Here is a 21,046-nt window from a genome sequence, read left to right on the forward strand (position 1 = left end):
CCGCAGATTATCTTCAGCTGCTCTAAGAGGGTCATGTGGTTTTGCAAGCAGAAAGAGTAAAACAGGCTTTCTCTCAGAGAGAGAGAGAGAGAGAGAGATATCGCTTCTACAGTTTTATAGCCAGTAAAAGCAGCTGGGACTGGAACAGGACAAGCTGGCAAGCTTGTGGAAAACCCCATGTGGAAGATGGGTTGTAAGTGTTTGATTCAGCCTAGTCAAGGACTGGCTGTCTAATGCTTCACTTGGAATGAGAGAAACAAAAAAGCACTCTGTGGAGACCTGAAAGAAAGAGGTTATCATCTGAGAACCCTGAAGAGGGCAAGTTTCATCAACAAGACTCTGAAAACTGACAAGAACTTTCCTCAGTGGTAACCATTTACCTTTCAAGCACCAAAGCCTGGTGAACTTTATAAATGTTAAATTCTGTGCACGGTATAAGAATTGCCTGCAACCAGTGAACTTGGAGGAATGAGAAGTGAGATTGGATTGTGAACCAAAGAACTTTTCTCAACTGACACACACATTACATACACATGTGATTAGAATTAGAAGGGGGTTAAGTTAGGTTTAGTAAGTCAATAGTGATAAGTTGAAGTTTGAATCTATTTTAATGTTTAAAGATAATTAAAAGCAATTTTTTTTAAAGTAACCATTTGTCTTGGTGAATATCTATTGCTGCTGGGTTTTGGGGCCCTCTGGGCTTGTAAGAGATATTTGAAGGACCTGGTGAGAGAATCATCTCAGGCCTGTGAAAGCAGTGAGAATGCCCAAGAATAGGACCAGTGTTGGAAACCCAATTGCCAGCAAGCATTTCTACTCACTGCTCTGGTGCTCCTCCTGCAATGCCTACTAGCATTACCTTGAACATGGAAGGTGGGAAAGAGGACAAATGGACTGAGCTCCAACATCATCAGGGATGGGAGCCTGGGCAAATGTTCAAAGCATTTCTCTACTCCAGAGTGGTCAGACCCTCAGTCTCTAATAGAACGATGAAATATGACCTCAAACACATTGATGGCCATATCAATAAAAGGTCTCCCTCCTCCCCATCAACCTGATCTACTGGGATTGTTGTCTGAAGAGGGCACAAAAAATCATTGAGAACCCCTTCCACCCTGCCTCAGCATCCTTCTGCTACTTCTGTCAGAACAGAGATTCAGGAATATCAGCGTCAGCAACCACTAGGCTGAGGAACAACATCTTCTAATGGTCAATGAGAATGTTGAACAATTTAATGACCCGTTCACATTAACCCTCCGAGACTGTCATATCTATGAAACTATTTATTTATTTGTATACCTGTATATTTGTCCTGCATATGTCTGTAAGTGTGTTATGTCTGATTGTGTGTTTGCATGTTTTTACCCAGGGCCAGTGAACACTGTTTTGTCAGGTTCTTCTATCTTTGGCTTGGCTTCGCGGACGAAGATTTATGGAGGGGTATGTCCACGCCTGCTGCAGGCTCGTTGGTGACTGACAAGTCCGATGCAGGACTGGCAGTCACGGTTGCAGTGGTTGCAAGGGAAAATTGGTTGGTTGGGGTTGGGTGTTGGGTTTTTCCTCCTTTGTCTTTTGTCAGTGAGGTGAGCTCTGCGGTCTTCTTCAAAGGAGGTTGCTGCCCACCGAACTGTGAGGCGCCAAGATGCACGGTTGGAGACGATATCAGCCCACTGGCGGTAGTTAATGCGGCAGGCACCAAGAGATTTCTTTAAGCAATCCTTGTACCTCTTATTTGGTGCACCTCTGTCTCGGTGGCCAGCTCGCCATATAACACGATCTTGGGAAGGCGATGGTCCTCCATTCTGGAGACGTGACCCACCTAGCACAGTTGGGTCTTCAGCAGCGTGGATTCGACACTTGCGGACTCTGACAGCTCGAGTACTTCGATATTGGTGATGAAGTCACTCCAATGAATGTTGAGGATGGAGTGGAGACAGCGCTGATGGAAGCGTTCTAGGAGCCGTAGATGATGCCGGTAGATCTTTGTGTGTTTCTTCAGGTGGTTGTTTTCCAGACTCTTTTGTGTAGTCTTCCAAAGGCGTTATTTGCCTTAGCGAGTCTGTTGTCTATCTCGGTAAACTGGTTGACCGTTTTGAGTTCTGTGTGCCCGATGGAGATGTGGGGGGGCTGGTAGTCATGGTGGGGAGCTGGCTGATGGAGGACCTCCGTTTTCTTCAGGCTGACTTCCAGGCCAAACATTTTGGCAGTTTCCGCAAAAGAGACTGCCATTCGTGCGGTACGGGATGTAAACAGCGTCTTCATTGTTGAGGTCTTTCATGGCTTGTTTCAGCATCATGCTGAAGAAGATAGTAAAGAGGGTTGGTGCGAGGATGCAGCCTTGCTTCACGCTGTTGTCAATGGAGAAGGGTTCGGAGAGCTCATTGCTGTATCTGACCCAACCTTGTTGGTTTTCATGCAGTTGGATAACCATGTTGAGGAACTTGGGGGGGCATCAGAGGCGCTCTAGTATTTGCCAAAGCCCTTTCCTGCTCACGATGTCATTTTTATGAGACATTAAAGGCTGTGTATGGCCCCTCACCCCGTCCAAAGCCCTCTGCGCAGCTCAGACGGCAAAGTCCTCCTCAGCGACAAGATCTCCATCCACAATCGATGGTCAGAACACTTCCAATCTCTTTTCAGTGTCAACTGCTCAGTCAAAGAATCCACCCTGCTCCAGCTTCCTCAACAGCCCTTGAGTCTAGAGCTGGATGAGGTCCTTACCTGGGAAGAGACATATAAGGCAATTGAACAATTGAAAAATGGCAAAGCAGCAGGTATGGATGGAATCCCCCCCAGAGGTCTGGAAGGCTGGCGGCAAAACTCTGCATGCCAAAATGCATGAGTTTTTCATGCTCTGCTGGGACCAAGGAAAGCTGCCTCAGGACTTTCGTGATGACATCATCACCCTGTACAAAAACAAAGGCGAGAAATCAGACTGCTCAAACTACAGGGGAATCATGCTGCTCTCCATTGCAGGCAAAATTTTCGCTAGGATTCTCCTTAATAGACTAATACCTAGTGTCGCCGAAAATGTCCTCCCAGAATCACAGTGTGGCTTTTGCGCAAACAGAGGAACTACTGACATGGTCTTTGCTCTCAGACAGCTCCAAGAAAAGTGCAGAGAACAAAACAAAGGACTCTGCATCACCTTTGTTGACCTCACCAAAGTTTTGTCAGGTTGTACTTGTGCAATTGGATGATAAATAAACTTGAACATGAAATCCCAACACTGGAGGTTTTCTGTGGAAAGTATATTGACTGGTTACATTACTGCTTGGTTTGAGAATTTAAGTGGCCAGGATGGCTCAGTTAGTGTAGTTCTTCTTTGGCTTGGCTTCGCGGACGAAGATTTATGGGGGGGGGGGTAAAAAAGTCCACGTCAGCTGCAGGCTCGTTTGTGGCTGACAAGTCCGATGCGGGACAGGCAGACACGATTGCAGCGGTTGCAGGGGAAAATTGGTTGGTTGGGGTTGGGTGTTGGGTTTTTCCTCCTTTGCCTTTTGTCAGTGAGGTGGGCTCTGCGGTCTTCTTCAAAGGAGGTTGCTGCCCGCCAAACTGTGAGGCGCCAAGATGCACAGTTTGAGGCTTTATCAGCCCACTGGCGGTGGTCAATGTGGCAGGCACCAAGAGATTTCTTTAGGCAGTCCTTGTACCTTTTCTTTGGTGCACCTCTGTCACGGAGGCCAGTGGAGAGCTCGCCATATAACACGATCTTGGGAAGGCGATGGTCCTCCATTCTGGAGACGTGACCCATCCAGCGCAGCTGGATCTTCAGCAGCATGGACTCGATGCTGTCGACCTCTGCCATCTCGAGTACTTCGACGTTAGGGATGTAAGCGCTCCAATGGATGTTGAGGATGGAGCGGAGACAACGCTGGTGGAAGCGTTCTAGGAGCCGTAGGTGGTGCCGGTAGAGGACCCATGATTCGGAGCCGAACAGGAGTGTGGGTATGACAACGGCTCTGTATACGCTTATCTTTGTGAGGTTTTTCAGTTGGTTGTTTTTCCAGACTCTTTTGTGTAGTCTTCCAAAGGCGCTATTAACTACAGCACAAGCGACCCAAGTTCAAATCCAATGCTGTCTGCGATTGTGTTTTCTCCATATGTCTGTGTAGGTTTACCCCGGGTTCTCTGGTTTCCCCCCACCCTTCAAAACATATGGGGTGTAGACGATACTTCCCTTATTCTAATTTATCCTAATTTCAAAGTATCATCTTCGAAAGCATGAGTGGCGATATCCCAAATTTAGATCTCTTTAATTCTATTACTTTATGCAGTTTTAATTCGTTGATAGAACAGATAAACATTTTGCATAGATTCACAAGACTTTCATAACGATGAATAACAAATCATTTATTGTTAAGATAGTCCTTTCGACTCTAGTTACTGAAAAGCTGTCATAACAAAGATATATGGAGATACAAAGTTTAAAGAAAAATTTCTTGTGATCACGCTTCCTTTACATATTGTAGAATAGAGAGCAAGATGTTGGCCTGGGCGGATATTATGACATATTACATCATAGTGACTATGTTAACACCACAAACAATAGTTCTCTTAAAGGGACAGGCACAACATAAACCAAGAATCAAAAAACACAAGGTTTTAACCTTTACATGGGGCTGTTGGTTAACTGGGTGTAATTTGACTTATGGGCTGGAGGGCCTACTCTATATCTAATTCAAAATAAATTAAAAATGCAAGAATGCAGAAGGTAGCAAACATAGCCAAGTCCAACGCAGGTTCCACCCTCCCCTTAATAGAAGGCCTCTCTATGGGATATTGATTCAGAAAGACAGCCAACATCTTTTTTAATATTTTAATTTTCATAGACCCATATAATTCAAACCATATAAATTATAAAATTATAATATAAAATGAAATGGAAAAAACATGGCCTGTGCCACGTCCCACTTAATCACATTCATTTCCCTGCTGGGAAGGATTGTTACAGTACCTCTATTTTGGGGGGGGGGACGCTAATGAATTTGTGTGCCAATATATATTCAAGTAAGGTTGCCACATCTTAACGGATGTGTTGTGTTTATTCCTTATGTTACGAGCCCAGAGGACCCATAAAACCAGCAGCAATAGATAGTCACTGTAGAGCTCGTCGAAAGAACCAAAGACTTGTTGATCCAAACCAAGGCTTTTATTAGCAAAAGACCGGAGCTCTTCACAGGTGGCCGACCAGTCCGGAATGATCCGACCTGGCTAGGGACACAACCCTTTAAGGCCCAAACAATAGGTGTGGCTTAGCTCTCAGCCAATCGCTGTAAGCACAGTCTAGATACAGTAACTATATACACTATGTACATTGGTGATAGATCTGTACTATCACATTCACCCCTTCTTGGAGAATTGACCCGGGGAAAAAAAAAAACAAAAACGAGGGAGAGAATGAAAAGGGGTAGGTCAAGGACTGTAGCGGTCAGGGGGTCTGACCATCCGGCGTGACCGCCGTGGTGCCGGGATTGGGGTCGCTGGAGTGGTGTCACCAGCGGGCTCATCGGGTGCGACTGCTCCGTCGCTTAATTCCCCAGTCGTTTTGTCGGCAGGGTGGCCCGAGTCATTGGGGTGCTGTTGGTCCTTCTGTTGCGGCACGGGGCCTGGAGCATAAGGAGTTGGGGGGTTTGCTGGGTCTACCGCGTCCTGAGCTAGGTCCCGCACCGAAACAGTGTCCTCCCGCCCGTCTGGGAACTCCACGTATGCGTAATGTGGGTTCGCGTGGAGTAGAGTCACTCGGTCGACCAAGGGGTCATTCTTTGAGTGCCGGACGTGGCGTCGCAAAAGGACGGGGCCAGGGACGGTGAGCCATGCCGGTACAGTGGTTCCCGATTCGGATTTCCTCGGGAAAAGGAACATCCTTTCGTGGGGGGTGGCATTTGTTGCAGTACATAGGAGGGAGCGGATGGAGTGTAAGGCACTAGTGAGAACCTCCTGCCAGTGAGAGGTGGGGAGACCTTTAGACCGGAGAGCCAGTGTAACCGCTCTCCATATGGTGGCATTCTCCCTCTCGACCTGGCCATTACCGCGTGGGTTATAGCTCGTGGTCCTGCTTGAAGCAATGCCACACTCCAGAAGGTACTGTTGCAGCTCTGAACTCATGAATGAGGACCCCCTATCACTGTGGATGGAATTGGGGTACCCGAAGATGGTGAAAATACTGTGAAGGGCCTGTATCACTGAGGTGGCAGTGGTGTCTGGGCAGGCCACAGCGAATGGGAAGCGGGAGTATTCGTCGATGGCCGTAAGGATGTAGGTATTACGGTTGGTCGACGGTAGGGGTCCCTTAAAGTCTACGCTAAGACGCTCGAAGGGGCGGGTGGCTTTGATGACGTGGGAGTTATCCGGACGGAAGAAGTGGGGCTTGCATTCGGCGCACACCGAACAGGCTCGGGTCATGGAGCGGATCTCCTCAATTGTGTAGGGTAAGTTGCGCGCCTTGACAAAGTGAGCAAACCTAGTGACCCCTGGATGACAGAGCGCCTCATGGAGTTTCCGTAGTCTGTCCATCTGTATGCTGGCGCACGTCCCCCTGGAGAGCGCGTCAGGCGGGTCGTTGAGCTTACCAGGCCGGTACAGGATGTCATAGTTAAAGGTGGAGAGTTCGATTCTCCATCTGGCGATTTTGTCGTTTTTTATCTTACCACGCTGGGTGTTGCTGAACATGAAGGAGACCGCGCGTTGATCAGTCAACAGTGTAAAGCGCCTCCCAGCGAGGTAATGTCTCCAACGACGTACCGCTTCAACTATGGCCTGGGCCTCCTTCTCGATCGAGGAGTGTCTACTCTCCGGACCCTGGAGGGTTCTGGAGAAGAAGGCTACAGGCCGACCGGCCTGGTTCAAGGTGGCTGCCAGGGCGAAGTCGGATGCATCGCTCTCGACTTGAAACGGGACAGACTCATCGATCGCGTGCAGCGTCGCAGCAGCGATGTCAGATTTGATTCGATCGAAAGCCGCTGTGGCTTCGGTCGAGAGGGGAAAAGAGGTGGTCTTGATAAGAGGACGTGCCTTGTCGGCGTAGTTTGGAACCCATTGTGCGTAATAAGAGAAAAGGCCCAGGCAGCGTTTGAGAGCTTTCTGGGTATGTGGGGGGGGTAAGTCCATTAAGGGACGCATGCGGTCAGGATCTGGCATGACTATCCCGTTTTCCACCACACAACCTAGAATAGCGAGTCGTGTGGTCCGGAAAACACACTTGTCCAAATTGTAAGTCAGGTTTAGCTGACGGGCAGTTTGAAGAAATTTGTCTAGGTTGGCGTCATGGTCCTGCATGTCGTGGCCGCAGATGGTGATATTGTCCAGATACGGGAAGGTAGCGGTTAGCCCGTTCTGGTCCACCATCCTGTCCATTTCCCGCTGGAAGACCGCGACACCATTTGTGACCCCGAATGGTACCCTGAGAAATTGATATAGCCGCCCATTCGCTTCAAAGGCCGTGAATGGTCGGTCCTCGCAGCGGATCGGGAGCTGGTGGTAGGCCGAACGTAGGTCAATAGTGGAGAAAATGCGGTACTGGGCGATCTGGTTCACCACATCTGTGATGCGTGGCAGGGGGTACGCATCCAGGAGTGTGAAGCGGTTAATGGTCTGGCTGTAGTCGACCACCATCCGTAGTTTTTCCCCATTCTTGACAACCACCACCTGGGCTCTCCAGGGGCTTGAACTGGGTTCGATGATGCCCTCATCCAGCAATCTACGCACCTCACTCCTAATGAATTGCCTGTTTTCGTAACTATATTGCCGACTTTTGGTGGCCACAGGCTTCCAGCCAGGGGTGAGGTTTGCGAAGAGTGCTGGCGGGGCAATCCGGAGTGTGGAAAGGCCGCAGGATTGGCCCCGGGGCACGGGGGCGGGTTGCTCGGGTGCTTCGGGAGTGGGGCGATGGCGATGGCAGACCGAGAGGGGGGCGTGGGGTCCCCCAAAGTGTAGGGACACCGTTTGGAACTGACACTGGAAGTCTAATCCCAGCAACACTGGGGCGCACAATTGGGGAAGGACGAATAATTTAAAGTGGGTGACCGTCACGCCCTGTACTTCCAGCGTGGCGATGCAATACCCCTTTATCCCAGTCGAGTGCGACCTCGTCGCTAATGAGATCCTCTGGGTAGTGGGGATAATGTCAAGTCCCCAACGGAGGGCCAGATCTGGCTGGATAAAACTGTCAGTTGACCCAGAGTCAAATAAGCAATTGGTGTAGTGTCCATGCACTTTAATCAGTTCCATTGCTCTGGTGAGGGGATGAGAGCATTGCTGGTTTAATGTTATTGAAGCAGTTGACAGGCGAGTTTTGCGCGATGACGTCACGCAACGGGATGACGTCACGCAACGGGATGACGTAGTCAACGCTCGAGGAGCAGGTTGGAGAACCTCCCGGAAGTGCTGTTGTGGCGGGTGAATGGTAAGTAGTGGGGTTTGTAGTTGCTCGTGATCGGTGGTCGGGCCCTGGCGGTCGTCAGCGATGGACGCTAGGGTGAGCACCTGGTTGGCCGCGGGGGTGGCTGCGGCGGCGGTAGCGTCGGCCCCGGGGGTGTCTGTGGCGGCAGCAGCAGCGGCGGTAGCGTCGGCCCCGGGGGTGTCTGTGGCGGCGGCAGCAGCGGCTGTAGCGTCGGCCCCGGAGGTGTCCGTGGCGGCGGCAGCAGCGGCGGTAGCGTCGGCCCCGGGGGTGTCTGTGGCGGCGGCGGCAGCAGCGGTAGCGTCGGCCCCGGGGGTGTCCGTGGCGGCGGCAGCAGCGGCGGTAGCGTCGGCCCCGGGGGTGTCCGTGGCGGCGGCAGCAGCGGCGGTAGCGTCGGCCCCGGGGGTGTCCGTGGCGGCGGCAGCAGCGGCGGTAGCGTCGGTAGCGTCGGCCCCGGGGGTGACTGTGGCGGCGGCAGCAGCGGCGGGCGAGAGGCAGGCCATCACCATGGTTGCGACGGTGGGTTGCCCCTTCCGGGTTCGGCGTCTCCGTGACGTCAGGCGTTGCCGTGCAGGGGAGCCCTCGCTCTCATTGGACGAGAGCTCTGGGGAAGAAGTGTTTGAATGGGATAGCGGCGATTGGGCTTCACACGAGGCACTGTGTTTGCCGGCGGCCATTTTAGACCTACAGACTGCAGCAAAGTGGCCGTTTTTAAGGCACTTCTGGCACCTGGCTTTTCTTGCTGGGCACTGGGATCTGCTGTGCTTGTTCCTCCCGCAGAAATAACATTTCGGGTTCGCACGGGGCAGGGTAGCAGCAGCCGACAGGCCGTCAGGGGTAGGGTAGAAGGGCACTTTACTCACATCAGAACGAGGGGTCCAGTCCCTAGAGAGCTCGGTGGACTTTAAGGCTGCATCCTCCATTGTGATTGCAATCCGGGCCACGTCCTCTAGTTTTTCTACCCCTTGTTCGAGCAAACGCAGCCTCACTTCGTTCGATCGGAGCCCAGCCACATAGGCATCCCGGACGAGGTCGCTAGTGATCTCGGCAGCAGTTTTGTCCACACAGTTACAGTCCTTGCCCAATGCCTTTAGTACTTGTAAATATGCCCTGCTGGACTCACCGGGCTGTTGTTTCCTCGACGCAAGCATGAGCCGGGCATGAACTCTGTTCACCGGTTGATCATACAGTCCTTTCAGTACCTTTATGGCTGCGGTGTAAGTGGTCTCATCCTGGATGTTCTCGTAGACTCTCAAGGACACCATAGACAGCAATGCTGTTAGACGCAGGTTATCCTCCTCTACCTGAATGAATCTCAGGAAGTTTTCAAAGTTCAGCAGCCAGAAGTTAAAGGCTTTGAAGGCTGTAGCTGACTGTGGGTCGATATCAAGTTTTTCTGGCCGAGTTAAACGCTCCATCCCTTTCAAAAAAAATTCCTTTTGCTAATAAAATTGTAGAGCTCGTCGAAAGAACCAAAGACTTGTTGATCCAAACCAAGGCTTTTATTAGCAAAAGACCGGAGCTCTTCACAGGTGGCCGACCAGTCCGGAATGATCCGACCTGGCTAGGGACACAACCCTTTAAGGCCCAAACAATAGGTGTGGCTTAGCTCTCAGCCAATCGCTGTAAGCACAGTCTAGATACAGTAACTATATACACTATGTACATTGGTGATAGATCTGTACTATCACAGTCACCAAGACAAATGGTTACTTAAACAAAAGTGGCTTTTAATTATCTTTAAACATGAAAACAGATCACACTTTAACTTATCCCTTTTGACTTAACTAACCTAACTTAACCCCCTTCTAATTCTAAGTGCACATGTACGTAATGTGTGCGTAAGTTCAGAAAAGTTCTTTGATTCACAGACCAATCTCACTTCTTATTTCTCCAAGTTCACTGGTTTCAGGCAATTCTTATACTGTGCACTGAATTTAACATTTATAAAGTTCACCAGGCTTTGGTGCTTGAAAGGTAAATGGTTACTGTTCAGGAAGGTTCTTGTCAGTTTAGAGAGAGAAATTTGTTATTCCAGGACATCCACAACGGATTCCTTTTTAAACAGCCACTCCAATGTCTTGCTGACAAAACTTGGCCCCTTTGGGGTTCTCTAGATGATAACCTCTTTCTTTCAGGACACCACAGGGTTCCTTTTTGTTTCTCTTACTCCAAGTGAAACATTAGACAGCCAGTCCTCTCCTCTTGCTTGACTCACAAGGGCTTTGACCAGGCTGAATTAACGACTCACAACCTGTCTTCCAAATGGCCTTTCTGTAAACAACATTCCATTAGTGAAGTCTCTTGAGGATTCTCTAAAGCACTTGCAAAGGCTGTGGGGCTGATATGTCTAGCATTAGCAGAGCTCCAGTATTTCAAATAAGATCTATTTTAAAGTGTTTGTATGTGACCGACTCTAACAAACCTTTCCCAATTTATCTCCCAAAAACATATCAATATACTCTGTCTCACTTACCCCTTTAAAGGAATTTTAACTTGAGTTAAAATTCAGTGAAAACTAATGTGTCTTTAAAATGTCTAAAGAGATAACAATACACAATATTATAATAAAGTTATAAAGTAACCCAATGTTGAGAGTATTTCTATATCTGATCAATTTTAACATCTTGACAAACATCTATCACATTATTTGTACCTCTGATGTTAATTTGAAGATTATATTCTTCTAATATTAAACTCCAATTTAACAATCTTCTGTTTTTATTCTTTATTTTATTCAAAAACACCAGAGGATTGTGGTCAGTAAATATCACAATTGGTTCATGAGAGGTACCAAGATATACATCAAAATTCTGCAGAGCAAATAATATAGACAACAGTTCTTTCTCAATAGTGGAATAGTTCCTTTGATGAATATTAAATTTTTTTGAAAAATAGGCAACTGGATGGTGAATTTCATTATATTTTTGTAATAAAACTGCACCTGCTGCTACATCATTGGCATCCATTGCTAAAGAAAATGGTCTGTCAAAATCAGGAGATTTTAACTCAGGGCAATGACATGGCATCTCCTTTAAATTTTCCAAAGCTGTTTGACAAACTTTAGTCCCCACAAATTTCTCCCCTTTCTTCAAAAGGTTGGTTAAAGGAAGAGCAACCTCACCAAAATTTCCCTGAGATGTTCTTCCCATGTGTCACTTTTTGTGACTAAGTCATCAATATAAGCATTTATATGTGTTAACCCTTGGTTATCTAATTAATCATCCTTTGGAATGACGCAGGGGGATTTTTCATGCCAAAAGGTAACACATTATACTCATAAACCGGATGGAGTTACAAAAGCTGAAATATTCTTTCCTCTCTTTGTTAAAGGTACACACCAGTAACCCTTCAACAAATCCAACTTAGTAAGAAATTTAGCTTTCCCAATTTTATCAATACAGTCATCTATTCTCGGAATAGGGTAAGCATCAGTTTGAGTTACTGAATTAACCTTCCTGTAATCTGTACAGAACCTAACAGTTCCATCTGGTTTTGGTACCAAAATACAAGAACTCCAATCTGAGTTTGAAGGTCTAATAATATTATTTCTCAACATATATTCCACCTCCTGATCCATGATTTTACTCTTCTGAATATTTATTTTATGGAACTTGCTTCTCTCACATCTACATCATGATAAATCACTGATGTCCTCTTTGGCACATCAAGAAATAAATTTGTATATTTCAAAATGAATTCTCTCAACTGCTTGTGATTTAAGATGGCCTAACTTTTCCTCCAAATTTTTGAAAATTGCTGAGTTAGACAGGCGCACAGGACCCATGGGTTCTTTACGGTTACCCTCACAAGATCCTGTTTCCATAATCTGATGATCCATAACTTCCTCCACTTTGACAACAACTAACACCTCTGATACAGATTGTTCTCCACCACCTTATCCTCATAATAAGGTTTTAACATATTTATGTGACAAATCTGTTTTATTCCTTCAATCTGGAGTGCTAACAACATAATTAACATCATTTAGTTTTGATTGAACTACATACGGTCCAGAAAATTTACCTCTCAAAGGACTGTCAGGTGTTGGAAACAAAATCAAAATTTTACTTCCTGTCTTAAAATTCCTCACTTAAGCTTTCCTGTCAAATAAATGCTTAATTTTACCCTGAGCCATTTCTAAATTCTCTTGAGCCAAAGTCCACACTTTTTGTAACCTATCTATAACTTTAGAAACATAATCCAGCAAGTTCAACTGCACATCCTCATGAACCAAATGTTCTTTTATCAATATTAATGGTCCTCTAACCTGATGTCCAAACACGATTTCTAAAGGGCTGAAACCTAATGACTCTTGCACAGCCTCCTTGCTGCAAATAACAATAAATAAATACCTTCGTCCCCATCTTTTCCATTCTCCATAAAATAAATCCTAATCATATTTTTAAAAGTAGAATCAAATATTTCCAAAGCTCTCTGAGTTTCAGGATGGTACGCAGATGAAGTAATCTGTTTCATTCCCAACTCATAAATCAATTATGACAAAGTTGGATCTTTGTCCACTCTGGCTCTCTTTAGGTAATCCAAAAACTGTGGAAAAATCTTTCCAGAGCCTTTACCACCGTTTTGCCTTTAATATTCCTTAATGGTAGAGGTTCTGGAAATCTCGACACATGATTGTTAATAAGTACTGATTCCCAGATTTAGTTTTAGACAGAGCACCTACACATCCACAATAACCCTAGTGAAAGGTTCCCCAACAACAGGAATAGGTTGCAATGGAGCCACTGGAGGACCCTGGTTAGGTTTCCCCACAACCTGACAAAAGTGACATGTCCGGCACCAATTTACAAAATCCTTCCTCAAACCAGGGCAGAAAAACGGTCTCAAAATCTTATTCATGGTTTTCTTTACACCAAGATGACTACCCAAAGGTGTACTGTGGGTTAGATTTAAAATTTTATTCTGGTAATTTCTAGGAACAACCACCTGATGAATCACACCCCCCCCCTTCCCCCCCTACTGTTCATGAGCAGGTATATCAAGAGGTCTCCATTTTCTCATCAACAGATCACCCTTTAAGTAATATCCACAAGCCATTTCTTTAATTTCCTGTTCACTTATTGCTTTGTCCCTTAATTCAACGATCTGTATTTTTTTTGTTGTTGAATTAACTCTTTCCTTGACAAAGAGAAATCCTTACTCTCACAATTACCCTGCTCTTTCAAAACAATTTCAGAAGCATTGGGCAAGTCTCTATCAGCTGGGCCAGATGGCTTAGGGAGAAGACATGTAAAACCACCTCGCCTCAGCTGAACTCAATGCCCGAATTATAAAACCTGGAAAAGTTCTTGAAAACAACTGAAGACAAAATACATACTAATGGCTGCAAACGTGAAGAAAACAAAAAGCCAATTGCAAAAAAAACCCACCTTTTAAAAGTGCTGAAGAATTGAGGCCTACTCACCAGAAGGAAGCCAAGGAGTCGATTGGAGCTGCTCCCAAGCAACAACGAACACCCTGCAGGTTAAGTATCACACTAGCACCTCTCATGCATTTGCAAGATGGCGCTGGTTCTTCCAGCTTCCCAGCAGAACCGGAGGTGCGCACCCACATTGTCAGGTGCATGGACGAGGCAGCCGAGTGGTGCTTAGCGGTGCCCTCTACCAGCCAGCCCGAGCACGTGTGTGTGGCTGGCGGCATGATGGCTCGCAGTGGTGTCAGAAGATGCACCTACGCAGCCGTCGAGACTTCTGGGTATGCGCATACGTGATTTGCTCAAGCTGGGCAGGGCTGTGGAGGGACTCGTTCAGCGTTGCGCTGAGGAGATTGACCCGACATTGGCAAAGATAGCAGGTGAAAAGGAGGAAGAAAGTCCTGCCCTGCTGGATGTTGAAAAAGAAGCAATTTTAACTGCAGCAGCTAAAATCATGGAAGGTAGGCCTCAAACTGATGTTTTCACTGAGAAGTCTCCAGAAATGGATGAGATTGGGATTGAAACAGTTTTTTTCTGTTTTGGAAGGTATTGCTAAACAGATGGAAAATATGGCTTTTCAGATGACTTCTCAGATGAATCAAGGATTTATGGATATGAAGGGAAGAATGAATAATCTTTGTGAAGAAGTTTCATCAGTTAAAATGAATATGTCTACAATCAGCCATCAGCCAGCTCCCCACCATGACTACCAGCCCCCCCACATCTCCATCGGGCACACAAAACTCAAAATGGTCTGCACTATCTCGGCTGCACCATTTCATCAGATGCAAGGATCGACAACGAGATAGACAACAGACTCGCCAAGGCAAATAGCGCCTTTGGAAGACTACACAAAAGAGTCTGAAAAAACAACCAACTGAAAAACATCACAAAGATAAGCGTATACAGAGCCGTTGTCATACCCACACTCCTGTTCGGCTCCGAATCATGGGTCCTCTACCGGCATCACCTACGACTCCTAGAACACTTCCACCAGCGTTGTCTCTGCTCCATCCTCAACATTCATTGGAGTGCCTTCATCCCTAACATCGAAGTACTCGAGATGGCAGAGGCCGACAGCATCGAGTCCAGCTGCACTGGGTGGGTCACGTCTCCAGAATGGAGAACCATCGCCTTCCCAAGATCGTGTTATATGGCGAGCTCTCCACTGGCCACCGTGACAGAGGTGCACCAAAGAGGTACAAGGACTGCGTAAAGAAATCTCTTGGTGCCTGCCACATTGACCACCGCCAGTGGGCTGATATCGCCTCAAACCGTACATCTTGGCACCTCACAGTTCGCCGGGCAGCAACCTCCTTTGAAGAAGACCGCAGAGCCCACCTCACTGACAAAAGACAAAGGAGGAAAAACCCAACACCCATCTCCAACCAACCAATTTTCCGCTGCAACCGTGTCTGCCTGTCCCGCATCGGACTTGTCAGCCACAAACGAGCCTGCAGCTAACGTGGACATTTACCCCCTCCTTGAATCTTCGACCGCGAAGCCAAGCCAAAGAGAAGAGACAATGAAAACTGATAATAATAAATGTTAGAAATGTTAAGTAAATTGAAGAGCCATTTTCTGAATATCGGGATCAAGTGGAGCAAAATAGAGAAAAGAGGGAGAAAGTGGAAGATTCCTTTACGGGATGGGAAGTTCAGAAGAGGGAGTTGTTGAAGAAGATTGATTCTTTGGAAAATCAAAGCCAACGTAATAATGTAAAGATAGTGGGACTTCCAAAAGATATTAAAGGCTCAGATCCAGTCAAGTTTTTTAAGAAGTGGATTCTGGATGTCTTAGATGTTAAATTTTTTACAAATGGCCTGGAATTTGATAGAGCGTATAGGGCATTAAGGAAGAAACCTTACTCAGGAGAGCCTCCCCGGGCTGTGCTAATTCGATGTTTGAGGCACCAAGATAGGGAGATGATTTTGCGGATGGCTGTTCAGAAAGCCCGTCAAAGTCAGACTCCACTGACGGTCCAGGGTAAGAGTATTTTTTTAATGCAGATTTGAGTTGAGGAATTTAACTCTACCAAAGAGGTATTGTGGGGAAAAGGCTATAAGTTTGCTTTTCGATTTTAGGAGAGTGATTATGAGGCATTAACCTTTGCTAATTCTTTGCCAGATATATGTGCTAGTTCTGATCGACCACAATCGCCTAAGAGGAAAATATCTGAGAAGAGGAATGGGAATGGGAAGAAAGGCGGAATGTCAGAAAGTTTACTTGACATTAAAGACCATGAACAATCTTTGTCCTGACTGGAGACAGTAGGATGAACTTGGACAGAATGATTAATTTCTAAAGAAGCTCAGCTGGGGGGGGGGGGGGGTGGGGGTGAATGACTCTGATACTTCCTAATTCATCTCCCACGAGTCATATTGACCACACCCAGTTAATTGGAGACTTACTATATTTGTTGTAGTTTTGGGTTTTTTTTATTTTTTTTGGGGGGGGTGTTATTGTTGTTTTAAAGGAGGTAATTCTTTTCCCCACAAAGGGAACTTTTATTTTGTGCTTGTACTTGCTGTGTGAGGTTCTTTTTTTAGTAAAATATGGCTAAATTGAATTTTGCAACTTTTATTAATAACTCGATTAAACAAAAGCATGTATTGGCACATATTAAAAAAATGAAGGTTGATACTGCTTTTTACAGGAAACACATTTGTCTGAGAGAGACCATATGAAGTTGAAACAGGAATGGGTTGGACATGTTATTGCTTCTTCTTTTAATTCTAAGGCTAGAGGAGTGGCAACTTTGATGACAAAAAAAGGAGCTTTAACTGAAACCATTATAATACATTACAAGCATACCAATGTGAAAGATTAATCAAAGATCTAAACAATGTTATTATGAATTAGGGGATAGACCATAAGGTTCTAGCTTGGCAATTGAAGACCAAACAGGCTTAGAGGACAATTAATGCAGTAAAAAAGAATTTGACAGTTATTCATAAACCCCAGGAAATTAATGATCAATTTTGTTCATTCTATCAAGAGTTATATAACTCTGAGAAGGTTCAGGATAATGGTTTTGATGATTTTTTAAATCTGCTTTAGATTTGCCGGTTTTAAGGGATGAGGATGTGAGGGAATTGTTGGTTCCATTTACAGATCTTGAAATTAAGGAGGCTATACAGACTATGCCAAAATGGGAAATCTCCTGGAGATTTACTGCTGTTTTATAAGGAATTTTATGAAATTTTGTCCTCTGTATTCATGGATGTGTTTAAAGAAGCAACAGAAGAGGAATCATTACCAGATTCTTTTTCAAAAGCAATTCCAAAGAAAGACAGAGACCCTTTGAAAGTAACTTCATATCGGCCAATTTCTTTATTGAATGCAGATTATAAAATAGTAGCTAAGGTATTAGCAAATAGACTTGTTAAATATTTACCACAATTTGTACATGTTGATCAGGCAGGTTTTATTCAGGATATGCTTCGGATAATATTCTTAGACTGATTACTTTGATGAATGCTTCAAGACATCAACCCAACCAACCAATGATAGTTGCGCTTGATGCAGAAAAAGCTTTTGACCAAGTGGAATGGCATTTTTTATTGAAAATACTAGAAAATTTAAGTTCAGGCCACTTTTTACTGGCTGGGTTAAGGCACTAAATAAAAATCCAGTTGCTAGGGTGGTGACGAATGGACAAACAACTTCTTCATTCAATTTATCTAGATCAACACGTCAGGGTTGCCCATTGTCACCAGCCTTATTTGCATTGGTCATAGAACCATTGGCTCAAGCTATTAGACTAAATAGTAATATTAAAGGAATAAAAATTGTTGAAGACAAGTATAAGATTAATTTCTTTGCAGATGATGTTTTGATATATTTAACACATCCTGAACAATCTTTGAGATATTTGCAAGATTGTTTGGAACAATATGGAGCAATGTCTAGGTATAAAGTTAATTGGGACAAGAACAAAATATTACCAATTTCAGACGAGGACTATACTAATTGTAAACAGATTACAAGATTGAGATGGTCTAATAAAATTAAATATTTAGGGGTAACCGTTGATGTAAATTATCAGTCTTTATATAAATTAAACTAAGTTCCTTTGTTAAAAAAAAATTAAAGTAGATTTGAATAAGTGGAAAGATCTTCCTACAACGTTAATAGGCCATGTGAACTGTATCAAGATGAACATTTTCCCACATACTCAATAACTTTTTCAGTCAATTCCATGTGTACTCCCAAAGGTATTTTTTTCAGGAATTGAATGCCACTGTGAGAATGTTTTTGTGGAAAGGTAAATTAGCTAGAGTAGCATTGCAAAAATTGACTTGGAAGTATGCTTTGGGAAGACTTCAATTACTTCATTTTCAGAATTTTTATCAGCCTGCCCAATTAAAATTTATTAATAGGATGTTTCATGTAATTCAATCTCCTGGGTGGGCTAAAGTTGAATTGGCTTGTATATCGGAGCTCAATGTTCATCAATTTATATTTAAGTGGAGTCCCCATTTTTTGCAGGGTTATAAAGCATCGAGTCCACGCTGCTGAAGATCCAGCTGCGCTGGATGGGTCACGTCTCCAGAATGGAGGACCATCACCTTCCCAAAATCGTGTTATATGGCGAGCTCTCCACTGGCCACCGTGACAGAGGTGCACCAAAGAAAAGGTACAAGGACTGCCTAAAGAAATCTCTTGGTGCCTGCCACATTGACCACCGCCAGTGGGCTGATTATCGCCTCAAACCGTGCATCTTGGCGCCTCACAGTTTGGCGGGCAGCAAACTCCTTTGAAGAAGACCACAGAGCCCACCTCACTGACAAAAGGCAAAGGAGGAAAAACCCAACCAACCAATTTTCCCCTGCAGCCGCTGCAACCGTGTCTGCCTGTCCCGCATCGGACTTGTCAGCCACAAACGAGCCTGCAGCTGACGTGGACTTTTACCCCCTCCATAAATCTTCGTCCGCGAAGCCAAGCCAAATAAAAAAAGAATGTACTTGTTTTAAAGCATTTGTTGGAGATTTGGACAAAAAGAAATTATATTATAGGTCTGGAGGTAAAATTATGGCTCAAACTCTATTATATCATAATAAAGTTATTTCTTTTTCAATGAATAATCAGTATTTAAGGATTTGGGATTCTAAGGGTATTAAAATGGTGGGTGACTATTTTGAAGATGGACAACTTCTTTCCTTTACTCGACTTTGGCAGAAGTTTGGGATACTGTCTAATTCCTTATTATCAGGTGCGAGCATTAATGATAGATAATTTTGGAAGAGAAATGATGCTACCTAAATTAACTAAGTTTGAGACTTCAATTTTGGATGCATTAAAAAAGGGAATTATGTATGCTTTGTTAAAAGATGAGTAAACCAGATTTAAGTAAATCTAGAATTAAATGGGAGAAAGATTTATCTTTTGATATATCCCAGGAGGAATGGGAAGTTATGTGTCAAGAGATTGTGACTAAACTGATTAATGCAAGATATAATGCAAGATAATTTTTTTTTACATCAGTTATATTTGACTCCTGAAAAGTTAAAAAGATATGGTTTCAGTAATTCAGATTTGTGTTTTAGATGTGGGATTCACACTGAAATGTTTTTATATGCAGTTTGGTCTTGTGACAAAGTTCAATAATTTTGGATAAAAATTAAAAACCTTTTGGAAGATTTATTCAAGATTAAATTATCATTGGATACATTATTTTTTTTGTTGGGTTATAGTGTATCTTTAACTTCTGGTTTAACGTTGGATTAGTTTCAGATAGCATTCATTCGTCAGGTATTGGCGGTAGTGTGGAAATGTATTGCGATTACATGGAATGATAATGTGGAATTGAATATGGTTCATTGGCATGTATTTATTTGAAGAAGATAACATATAACCTGTATAATAATTACTCTTTATTTGTTAAGATGTAGTCACCTTATTTGAAATATATGGTTTTGGAAATATCTTATTTTTTTTCTCTCTGGTATTGTTAGTTTGGGATGTCACACAGTGTATGTAATTAACTGATATATTTTGTTTTGCTCCTCTTGAGGGGTTAGTTGGGGTTGGTGGGAGGGTGTAGTGGGGTTAATTGTTTTTTTTAATGTATGTATCTTAAATTTATAAAAAATTTAAAAAACAATTCACCCTTCAAGTAATATCCACCAGCCATTTCTTTAATCTCGTGTTCACTTACTGCCTTGTCCCTTCAGTCAATAAGATCTGTATCTGTTTTCTGTTGCTGAATTGACTCTTTCCTTGACAAAGAGAAATCCTCACTCTCACAGTTACCCTGCTCTTTCAAAACTATTTTAGAAGCACTGGGCAAGTCTCTTTCAACTGGATCTTCTTCAGTTATCAACATTTTCTTAGACAAAGACCTTGTAACCGCTCATGCAGGATATATGCCACAATCCTCTGCAACCTCACCTTTACTAGGCTGGTTTGTTAATCTCAAAACTGACCTAACTTTATCCTTTGCCAAATCATTCCCTAATAAAAACGAGACATCCTGCATGGGTAACTTTGAAATTACTCCTACTACAACAGGTCCTTTAACTAATTCTGAATTTAGCACTATAATGTGAAGAGATATTGACTCTACCTCACCTCCAACACCTTTAATCAAAGTTGTCAATACTAGACAATTTGCAATAATGACCAGGTTTCTTACAAAAATGACAAACAAATCCAGAAGTTCTGTCCTTTCCCACCTTACCTTCATCTTTTCTCTTAACATTCTCTCCAAGCTTAATTATCTGCTCCACATTCACCTTCTGAACAGGCTTATTAATCTGTTCCACATTTGCTCTCAAAATGGTTACTATTCTGAAATTTATTTTTGTATATTAGGGCAAATTCGTATACTAATCTAGCCTTTTGCCAACACATCCCCACATCTCTCTCATCCAGGTATAATTTAATCTCATTTGGAACACACCTTTTAATTTGCTCAAATAATATTAATTCTCTCAATCTGTCAAAATCATTATTTATTCCTTTTGAAGCGCACCAACGGTCAAAATATACAGATTTTCTCAGAGCAAAATCCACGTAAGATTTATTCTATGCTTTCACCAAACTCCTGAATTTTTGTCTTTCTGCTTCTGGAACCAACTATAAGCTTTCAATACTGCTCGTTTAACAGCATCATAATTTGCAACTTTCTCTGTAGTCAAACTAGAATATGCAATTTGTGCTTTTCCCTTTGATACACTTTGGAGCATGAGGTCATTTTTCTTTTGGCC

The 21,046-nt window shown here is 44.0% G+C and overlaps 1 protein-coding gene across 2 annotated transcripts in view; it reads right to left on the reverse strand.

The window, feature by feature from the left end:
• The window catches only part of LOC138740870 (anamorsin-like), a 70,390-nt gene that overhangs the window by 23,420 nt on the left and 25,924 nt on the right, over positions 1–21,046 (reverse strand). The window lies entirely within an intron of this gene.

Source organism: Narcine bancroftii, chromosome 1, assembly GCF_036971445.1.
Source record: "Narcine bancroftii isolate sNarBan1 chromosome 1, sNarBan1.hap1, whole genome shotgun sequence".
In the NCBI taxonomy this organism is placed as follows: Eukaryota; Metazoa; Chordata; class Chondrichthyes; order Torpediniformes; family Narcinidae; genus Narcine; species Narcine bancroftii.